The following is a 9,375-nucleotide window of genomic DNA, read 5'->3' as shown; positions in this document are numbered from 1 at the left end:
TAGACGACAGGCCAGGCCATGGATGCGGCACAGAGATGAGAAGACATAGCCTGTCTCAAGGAGCTCCCAGTTACGAATTGCTGTCAAGAGGGGTGGACAAAGTGACCCAGTGCTAGAGGTAAATAAACAACCAGTCTCATGCAGTGCACAGGTCAGTGAATGAAGTGGGACAGGTGCTTTAGCATTTGCCAGGAGCTGGCATCCTAGGACGAGGGAGCAGAACAGCAGAAGAACACTTGGCATTTGAGGGCTCTGTAGCTGTGGAGCCAGTAACTTCAAGGAGGAAAGTGGACAAGAAAGTTAAGAAGTAAATGGGGTAAGATCTTGTACATGTGTGGATTTTTTTCAATTTTTTATTTTATTTAACGATTTTATTTATTTATCCATGAAAGACACACAGAGAGAGGCAGAGACACAGAGAGGGAAAAACAGGCTCCCTGTGGGGAGCCCGATGTGGGACTTGATTCCAGGACCCTGGGATCATGACCTGTGCCAAAGGCAGACACTCAATCACCGAGCCACCCAGACGCGCCTATATGTGGATTTTTTTGTTCTTTACTGAAATTAGAAGTGTTGACAAACTTTCTGTAAAGAGCCACATACTAGATGTTTTAGGGTTGGCAGGCAGCATATATCCCTATATGCACATATTCCTTTTTGTTTTTTATACAACCCATTAAACATGCAAAACCCATTTTTTTTAACGTGAAGCCAAAAGTGGGGCTTGAACTCACAACCTAAGCTGAGATCAAATAACCAACCGAGCTGCCCAGTTGCCCCCACCTTGCGAAAACCATTCCTGCAAGCCAGATTTAGTCCACAGGTCATAGTTTGCTAACCTGCATAGGCAACGAGTAACCTTTGGAGATTTTTCTACATTTTAAAAATTGAAGTATAGGGGTGCCAGGCTGGCTCAGTTAGTTGAGCATGTGACCCTTGATCTCAGGGTTGTGAGTTTGAGCCCACACTGGGCACAGAGCTTACTTACTCAGACAAAAAATAAATAAAAAATTAAAAATAAATACAAAAAAAATCCCCTCATCCATAAAAATTGAAGTATAATTAACATACAGTGTTATATTAGTTTCAGATGTACCACCTACTGATTTAACCATTCTATACATGGTGCTTAACATGATGAGTGTAGTTTGAATCCTCTTCACCTATTTCCCCCATGCTCCCACCTACCTCCCCTCTGGTGACCATCAGTTTGTGCCCTATAGTTAAAAGTCTGGGTTTTTTCGTTTTTTTTTTCCTTTTTGATTTCTTTCTTTTTTTCTTTGTTCCTTTGTTTCATTTCTTAAATTCCATATATGAGTGAAATCATAAGATATTTGTCTTTCTCTGATGGACTTATTTCACTTAGCATTATATTCTTTTTTTATAATAAATTTATTTTTTATTGGTGTTCAATTTACCAACATACAGAATAACACCCAGTGGTCATCCCGTCAAATGCCCCCCTCAGTGCCCGTCACCCATTCACCCCCACCCCCCGCCCTCCTCCCCTTCCACCACCCCTAGTTCGTTTCCCAGAGTTAGGAGTCTTTCATGTTCTGTCTCCCTTTCTGATATTTCCCACACATTTCTTCTCCCTTCCCTTCTATTCCCTTTCACTATTATTAATATTCCCCAAATGAATGAGAACATACACTGTTTGTCCTTCTCCGATTGACTTACTTCACTCAGCATAATACCCTCCAGTTCCATCCACGTCGAAGGAAATGGTGGGTATTTGTCGTTTCTAATGGCTGAGTAATAGCATTATATTCTCTAGATCCATCCATGTTGTTGCAAATGACAAGATTCCATTCACTCTTTTTTATGGATGAGAAATATTCCTTTATCTACATATACCACATCTTTCTCCGTCCATCTATCGGTGGACACTTGGGTTGCTTCCACAACTTGGCTCTTGTCAATAATGCTGCAGTAAACATAGGGGCGCATATATTTTTTCAAATTAGTGTTTCATTTTCTTTGGGTAGCAGTGTGATGGCAGGCTCATATGACAATTCAATTTTTAATATTTTGAGGAACCTCCGTGCTGTTTTCCACGTCAGCTGTGCCAGCTTGCATTGCTACTGACGACTTTTAAACAGGATACGATGTGATCAGATTTGAGCATTGGAAAGAGAGCTCTGGTGACAGAGAGACTGGGGGCCATGGGGAGAGTTAGGTAGGAAAGGATATTTCAAAAAAGACCTATAAGGAGGCTAACCAGGATAGTCCAGGGAGAAATAACGAGGGCCAGAACCAGGGTGGTGGCGGTGATGTCACTTGTTGGCAGCTGGGTCGAATGCAGGCATGCAGGAATGAATGGATGTGGTGTTACTTTTCTCTCCTCCTCCTTCCCACAAGCTCCACGGGACACTCTTCTTGTCCGCTGGGGTGAGGGTGACAAGTGGTGGAGGGCTGCCATCAGCTCAGGCCCCCTCTGCCCAGGCACAGCGTCACCCTGGAGGACAGTGCAAGCCCTCTGAGCAGGACACCCCCGTTCCCTGGCAGCCCCAGGAGCCGGGGCCAGGTCTCCTGCCTCCTGCTCAGGCGCACACTGGGCTACACCGACTCTGCTTTGCTTTGGGGTCAAAGAGTCTCATTCTCTCTTTGAATTAAGCATTTCCACAGAATTATCTTACTGCATCTGCCAGCACCACGTCTGGGTATTTATTCCAACTTTATTCTAATTGCCCGGAGGGCCTGTGTTATGCTTTTCTCCTCTTTGGTTTATGACCAAGGAGGGTTTCCTGTTTCAGGTGTAGAAGAGGGCCAGGGCGAGGGGACCCTGGTAGGGTTTAAGTCCTGTCTTTTCCTTAGCTCGGTGCCGATTACATCGTCCCTTCTTGTGGGAACAGGGCTGCCTCCCAACAGACCATTTGTGTACATGCTCTTTGCATGTTTTCTGTCACTTAGATTCCGTATGCTATTTACTGACCCGTTTCCCTTTTATTCCAGGGACCATCTCTTCTCCCCTTATCTGTCTGTCCGGGGTTCTCTGAGTGCCTCTTTCATCTCTTCAGGGTTATCTTTCTCCCCCAGGACATGGATACTTTTTTCAGGATTTTCTTGCCGTTCCCAGGGTAGAATTCACGCCTCCTTTACCTCTGTCTCCTCCTCAAATGCTTTATCGCCATTTCTTGAATTATATCTCTAATAAGTGGCTCGTACATTCTGATTAGTATGTGTTTGCGAATGCTTCAAATATAGATGACCCCAGGAGAGATTTTCCACTTTCCTTCTTTCCTGCTATTTCATTGGATAAAAATTCAGTATGGGCTTTGGGGATATAAGGGCCCATATCAGCTTCAGCTGTACTGGAGAGGGGTACAGGGCTCAGGATAGTGCACCTGGTCTTTGTTTAATGTGTCTTTATTTGAGGAATGAGTGCCCTCATTTATGTAACCCGCACAGAGCAATGTTTCCAGCCGAGAATGTTCTCTCCTTATGCCATACCTGCTAATTTAGTCAAGGCTGGCCTATATTTTGCTTACTGTTCATGTACTTTATTATTGCTTCTATCATCTGTAGATCATTTTATGAATCTATCCAAACACAGAAGTCGGATATTTCTATTTGGACCTTAAACTTTTCACCTGAGATGGTGCAGATATGGTGACAGACCTCTTACCTAGCCAGGTTAAGTTCCAGATTGGAACATTCTGGACTATGGTCCTCACCAGTAGCAGTGGTGACAGTGGTGAGAATGGTGGCCTTAAGAGTTTTCAGTAACATTTATCCAGTGTTTACCATAGGACAGATACTGTGCTAAGCTCTTCATTTGTGAAATTTGTTGGGTCCTCAAATCAGCCCTCTGAGTTACAGACTTTTATCCTGTCATTTTACAAATGAGGAAACAGACTTAGGGAGATTAAGGTATTTAACCCAGGACTGGATGATGGCACAAGCATTCACCTGTATTTATCAAGCCGCTTGTCACCAGTTTGGGTCATCTTATATACTGATGTGTTTCCTTGAGGCACCATCAAAAGATTTGTCAAGGTTAGGATTATCCATCACAAAGCTTGGTTTATTCCGTTTTGGGTTCTCAGCACCCACCCCACCCAGGGGATGTAGTTTGGGATTTCCACTGTTGTGGGGATTCAGCTTCCCTTGGGTAAGGAGACACCGTATTCCCCAAAGTGAACCCTAAGCGCACCCAGCTCCAATGCTGACACTTCACCAGGAGACATAGTGCTCAGGGCCCATGATACCTTTAGGAAATGTTGCAATTTTTTTTACGATCAGAAGAAAAAAAACAAATTTCTAGGTCAAAAAAAAAATCTTAATCTATAATACTAATATATTTGTCCTTATACCAATGCAATCACAAAAGATCATTTTGATTGATTGATTTATTGACTGAAGAAGAAACCCGTGAAGGCAAAAATGCCAAAAATGTCATGAAAGTCACAGCATGGTCCTGCCAGCAAAGTCCTCCTGCAGAGCCCAAACGGGCTCTCTGGGCCTCCTAGTTTTTGCTTCTGTTCTCAGTTGTCTCCTCAGCACCGAAGGGAGAGAAGCATCTGGAGTCAGACCCTTTGCCTGGAGCACTTCAACCAGACAGTTGCTTATCTCCTGGGAGGCTCCTTTTCCTCACAGATGAGGTGAGACTCCTGTCAATACGAGGATGGAATGCAACATTGACAACCCGGAATAAGGGTTCAGTAGGTGTTAGCTCTCTTCCAGACGCCTCATAGTTGCAGAGGTCGCCAGAAGCCACATCTGAAATACAGGATCCACAGAGAAGTAGTATGTAAAAGGAAGAGGGGGTGAATAACCAAATGACATGATTAGAGCCACCCAAATAAAAAGGTATTTTATTTTCAACAACACTGAACTCATGCCTTGAATTTTTGCCAGTAAGATTTTGAAGTCTATGTGCAGTCCTGGTTTAGGACTGAGTAATCGGGTCTAGAAGCAGACTGCTTGGGTTGGAATTTGGTTCAATCACTTACATGCGATAGAACTTGGGTAGTATCCTCTACTTGGGTAGTAAGTAGACCTCTCTGGGCCTCAGTTTTCTCAACGGTGTAGTGGGAGTATGAACTGTAATTGCCCTTATCAAGTTGTTTTGAGGATTAAATGAGTTAAACAAGAGCTTCTAGAATGGAGCCCAGCCTATATGGTATGAGCTCAATAATATTAGTCATATTGTTGCTATTATTATGATTGATAAAGAAAATGAGTGTTTTTTTTTTTTTGTCCATTGAGGCATTTTATTTGCACGTATGAATTACATCCCTAGAAAAAGAATCCCAGGATTTTCCCTCCTGTGTGTTTTCGTCTTGCTTCTTCGTGGTCCATGATGCCAGCTGAGGTTGTCAGTAAAATGAAACCAAACTGGCGGGATGGGAGCAGGTTATTCTGCCATTTTTCTAGATCTTTCAGTTGTACATCAAATCTGGGGCTGATCACTCCTCACTTGTTTAACTTGCCTGTGAGGTTCACAACAATTTTCCCAGCTCTGTGATCATCGATGATTTCAAATTCGCCAATGTAACCATGCTTCATCATCACGGTGAGAAATCGGACAATGACTTTGGAGCATGGCCTGATAAGAACCCGGCGCTTGCCTCTCTTTTCAGCGTTGTTGATGCCCTTGAGAGCATCTGCCAGGACGTTCATGTGCACCATCGTGGCGGCTCGGAGAGATGGCAGAAAGAGGACGGGAGGGGCGAGCGCACGGAGTTATCGAAAATGAGCTTTTTTTCAGAACTTGGGTTCTTACATCTTTCCCTCTGTATTTATCTATGATTCTTTGCTTTCCATATCTGGTCATTTACTAATTACATATGCAACACCACTCCCTCTGATAGTTTATTCTATTTTTAAAAATCTTTATTATCATTTTTTTGCAATCCTTATCAAAATACCAATAGCATTTTTCACAGACTAGAACAATAATCCTAAAATTTGTATGGAATCACAAAAGACCCTGCATAGCCAAAGCAAGCTTGAAAAAGAAAAATAAAACTGGAAGTAACACGATTCCAGATTTCAAGATAAGCTACAAAGTTGTAGCAACTGGAGTGCCTGGCTGGCTTGGTTGGTAGCACATGTGACTTTTGATCTTGGGGTGGTAAGTATAAGCCCAATATTGGGTGTAAAGATTACTTAAGAAATAAAAAAAAATAGCAAAGTTGTAGTAATTAAAACAGTATGGTACTGACACAAAAATGGACATATAAATCAATGGAACAGAGAACACAGAAATAAACCCACAATTATATGGTAAATTAATCTTTGACAAAAGTCAAAGTTGACAAAATAGGAAAAAGACAATCTCGTTAACAAATGGTGTTGGGAAAACAAGACAGCCACGTGCCAAAGAATGAAACTGGACCATACACGAAAAATAAACTCAAAATGGATTAAGGACTTAAACACGAGACCTGAATTCACAAAAATCCTGTAAGAGTACACAGGCAGTAATTTCTCTGACATCAAGGGAAACAGAAGCAAAAATAAACTATTGAAGCTACATCAAAATAAAAAGCTTCTGTCCAGCAAAGGTAATAACTAAAACTAAAAGACAGCTTATTGAATGGGAGAAGATATTTGCAAATGATATATCTGGTAAAAGGTTAGTATCTAAAATATATAAGGAACTTATACAACTCAACACCAAAACCCTGAAAAAAACCCAAAACCAAAAACCCACTTAAAATATGGGGAGAGGGGATCCCTGGGTGGTGCAGCGGTTTGGCGCCTGCCTTTGGCCCAGGGCGCGGTCCTGGAGACCCGGGATTGAATCCCATGTCAGGCTCCCGGTGCATGGAGCCTGCTTCTCCCTCTGCCTGTGTCTGTGCCTCTCTCTCTCTCTCTCTGTGTGTGTGACTATAATAAATAAATAAAAATTAAAAAAAATAAAATATGGGGAGAAGACATGAACAGATATTTGTCCAAAGAAGACATCCAGATGGCCAACGGACACATGAAAAGATGCTCAACATTGCTCATCATCAGGGAAATGCAAATCAAAACCACAATGAGATATCACCTCACATTTGTCAGAATGGCTAAAATAAATTTTAAAAAAAGAAGCAGCAGGTGTTGGCAAGGATCTATAGAGAAAGAAAGCCTGGTGCACTGTTGTTGGGAATGCAAACTTGTGCAGCCACTGTGGGAGATAGCATGGAGATTCCTCAAAATAATAACAGACACATATATATGATGGAACTTTTCTCAGCCATAAAAAAAGAGTGAAACCTTGCCATTTGCAACAACGTGGATGGTGCTAGACAGTATTATGCTAAGTGAAAAAAGTCAGAGAAAAACAAATACCATATGATTTCACACATATGTGGAATTTAAGAAACAAAACAATGAACAAAGAAAAGAGAGAAAAACTAAACCAAACCAACCCAAAAGACCCAGACTCAACTATAGAGAACAAAAGGATGGTTACCAGAGGGGGGGCAGGTGGGGATGGGTGAAACAGGTGAAGAGGATTAAGAGGACACTCATTTTGAGCACCGAGTAATGAAGAAAATTGTTGAATTTACACACCTGAAATTGCACACCTGAAACTAACATCACACTGTGTTAACTATGCTGGGATTAAAAAGAGAAAAATTATAAAAATGACTTAAAAAGTGTTATTACTACTTTTTAATTGAAGTATAACTGACATAATATTATTTTAGTTTTAGGTATATAACATAGTGGTTTGACAATTACATACATTATAAAATGCTCACCACAGTAAGTGTAATTATCATTGTCATAGCAAGTTATATGATATTATTGACTGTATTTCATATGCTGTACTTCTTGTCCTCATGACTTATTTATTTTATATTTGGAAGTTTGGACCTCTTAATCCCCTTCACCTCCTTTTCCAGGCTCCCCACTGGCAATGGAAGTTTGTTCTCTGTATTTATGAGTCTGTTTCTGTTTCTATTTGTTTGTTTTTTTAGATTTTACATGCTAATGAAATACACGTTGTTTGACTTCTTTGTCTTATTCCACTTAGTATAACGCCCTCAGGCTCCATCCATGTCATAAATGGCAAGATCTCATTCGTTTTTACAGCTGAGGAATATTCCATTGTGTATATATGCCACATATCCACTCATCTATGGATGGACACTTTGGTTGCTTCCATGTCTCAGCTATTGTCCATAACGGTGCAATAAACACAGGAATCCAGAGATCTTTTCACATTAGTGTCTTCATTTTCTTTTGGTAAATTACTCAGAGAGGAAATTACTGGATCGCGTGGTAATTCTATTTTTAATTTTTGAGGAAGCTTCATACCGTTTTCCATAGTGGCTGCACCAATCTACATTTCCACCAACAATGCACAAGGGTTCTCTTTTCTCCACATTCTCATCAACACCTGCGATCACTTGTCTTTTTTGATACTAGCCATTGTGACTGGTGCGAGCTGATAGTTTGCTTTAAATTATTCCCTTTGCAGAGCTTGGACCTAAACACCAGTGGATTTTACCCAGCAGAATGCCAATGCAACACCCACATTGCATCCTCCACCTGGCTCTCCTAGCCACAGAATAAGATTCTGGCCGACACAAACAGAAGGGGATTTGATGGAAGATATGGTCATGGAGGGTGGGAAAGTGGGAAAGAGCAGGGAACAGAGGTCACAGAATCCACACGATTTGCTCCTTGGAAATGGCCAGGATCCATAAGCACCTCAAAGAATCGAGAAACAAGAAAGTGCATAAATATCTTATAACCAGCACACCCTGGCGGGACTCTGTCCCTTACCCCCCAACTCCCGCTTTCTCACATGTTCCTGCTGCAGGGACGTGGCCGCCTTCCCGCATCCTTCAGTCTCAGGAGCGAGGTGGCTGAGCTCGGGTCGTTGCCCGTCCTCTGCCTCAGCCAGGCATGGCAGGGAAACGAAACATCTATATCCACAACCTCTGTTTCCCAAGTTGGAAGCCGCACACAGGGCTCACTCTGTCTCGTGTCTGTGTGCCCTCAAGGAGGAGAATGGATGCTCAGGTCCCCAAAGGACTCGCCAATGCCATCGTGTCGCGGTGAGTCTAAGCAAGAGGCACTGGGTTTCTCCTGTTGTATCCGCAGGACAGAGGGTTTGTGCGTCTCCTGGTTGTTGGCTGCTCCCGCACTTCATCAGTTTTGGTGATAGCCTTGAAGAGCTGTCCCATCCCAGACCTTCAGGACATGCCACACTCCACCCGCCTTCTGACACATGACCCCAGATCCCAGAGGCACTTGATCCCCATCCTTTGTTCAATGATCTTCACGCTCCGGAGGCAGATCCGTTGTATTTAATACAAACGCCTTCTGTTGTAACTTAAGACATTCCCCCTTCCTAGACTCATGAAAGGTCACCCCTCTCCTCTTTTCCAAAAATCAATCTGTGTACACAACACATTTCCTGCTTAC

General features: G+C 42.5%; 1 pseudogene; it reads right to left on the bottom strand.

Moving 5' to 3' along the window:
• Positions 1–5,194: 5,194 nt before the first annotated feature.
• Positions 5,195–5,634, bottom strand: LOC129515590 (40S ribosomal protein S15a-like; annotated as a pseudogene).
• Positions 5,635–9,375: the final 3,741 nt, after the last annotated feature.

Source organism: Nyctereutes procyonoides, unplaced genomic scaffold, assembly GCF_905146905.1.
Source record: "Nyctereutes procyonoides isolate TBG_1078 unplaced genomic scaffold, NYPRO_anot_genome, whole genome shotgun sequence".
NCBI classification, from domain to species: domain Eukaryota; kingdom Metazoa; phylum Chordata; class Mammalia; order Carnivora; family Canidae; genus Nyctereutes; species Nyctereutes procyonoides.
This window is presented reverse-complemented; position numbering and strand designations above follow the sequence as displayed.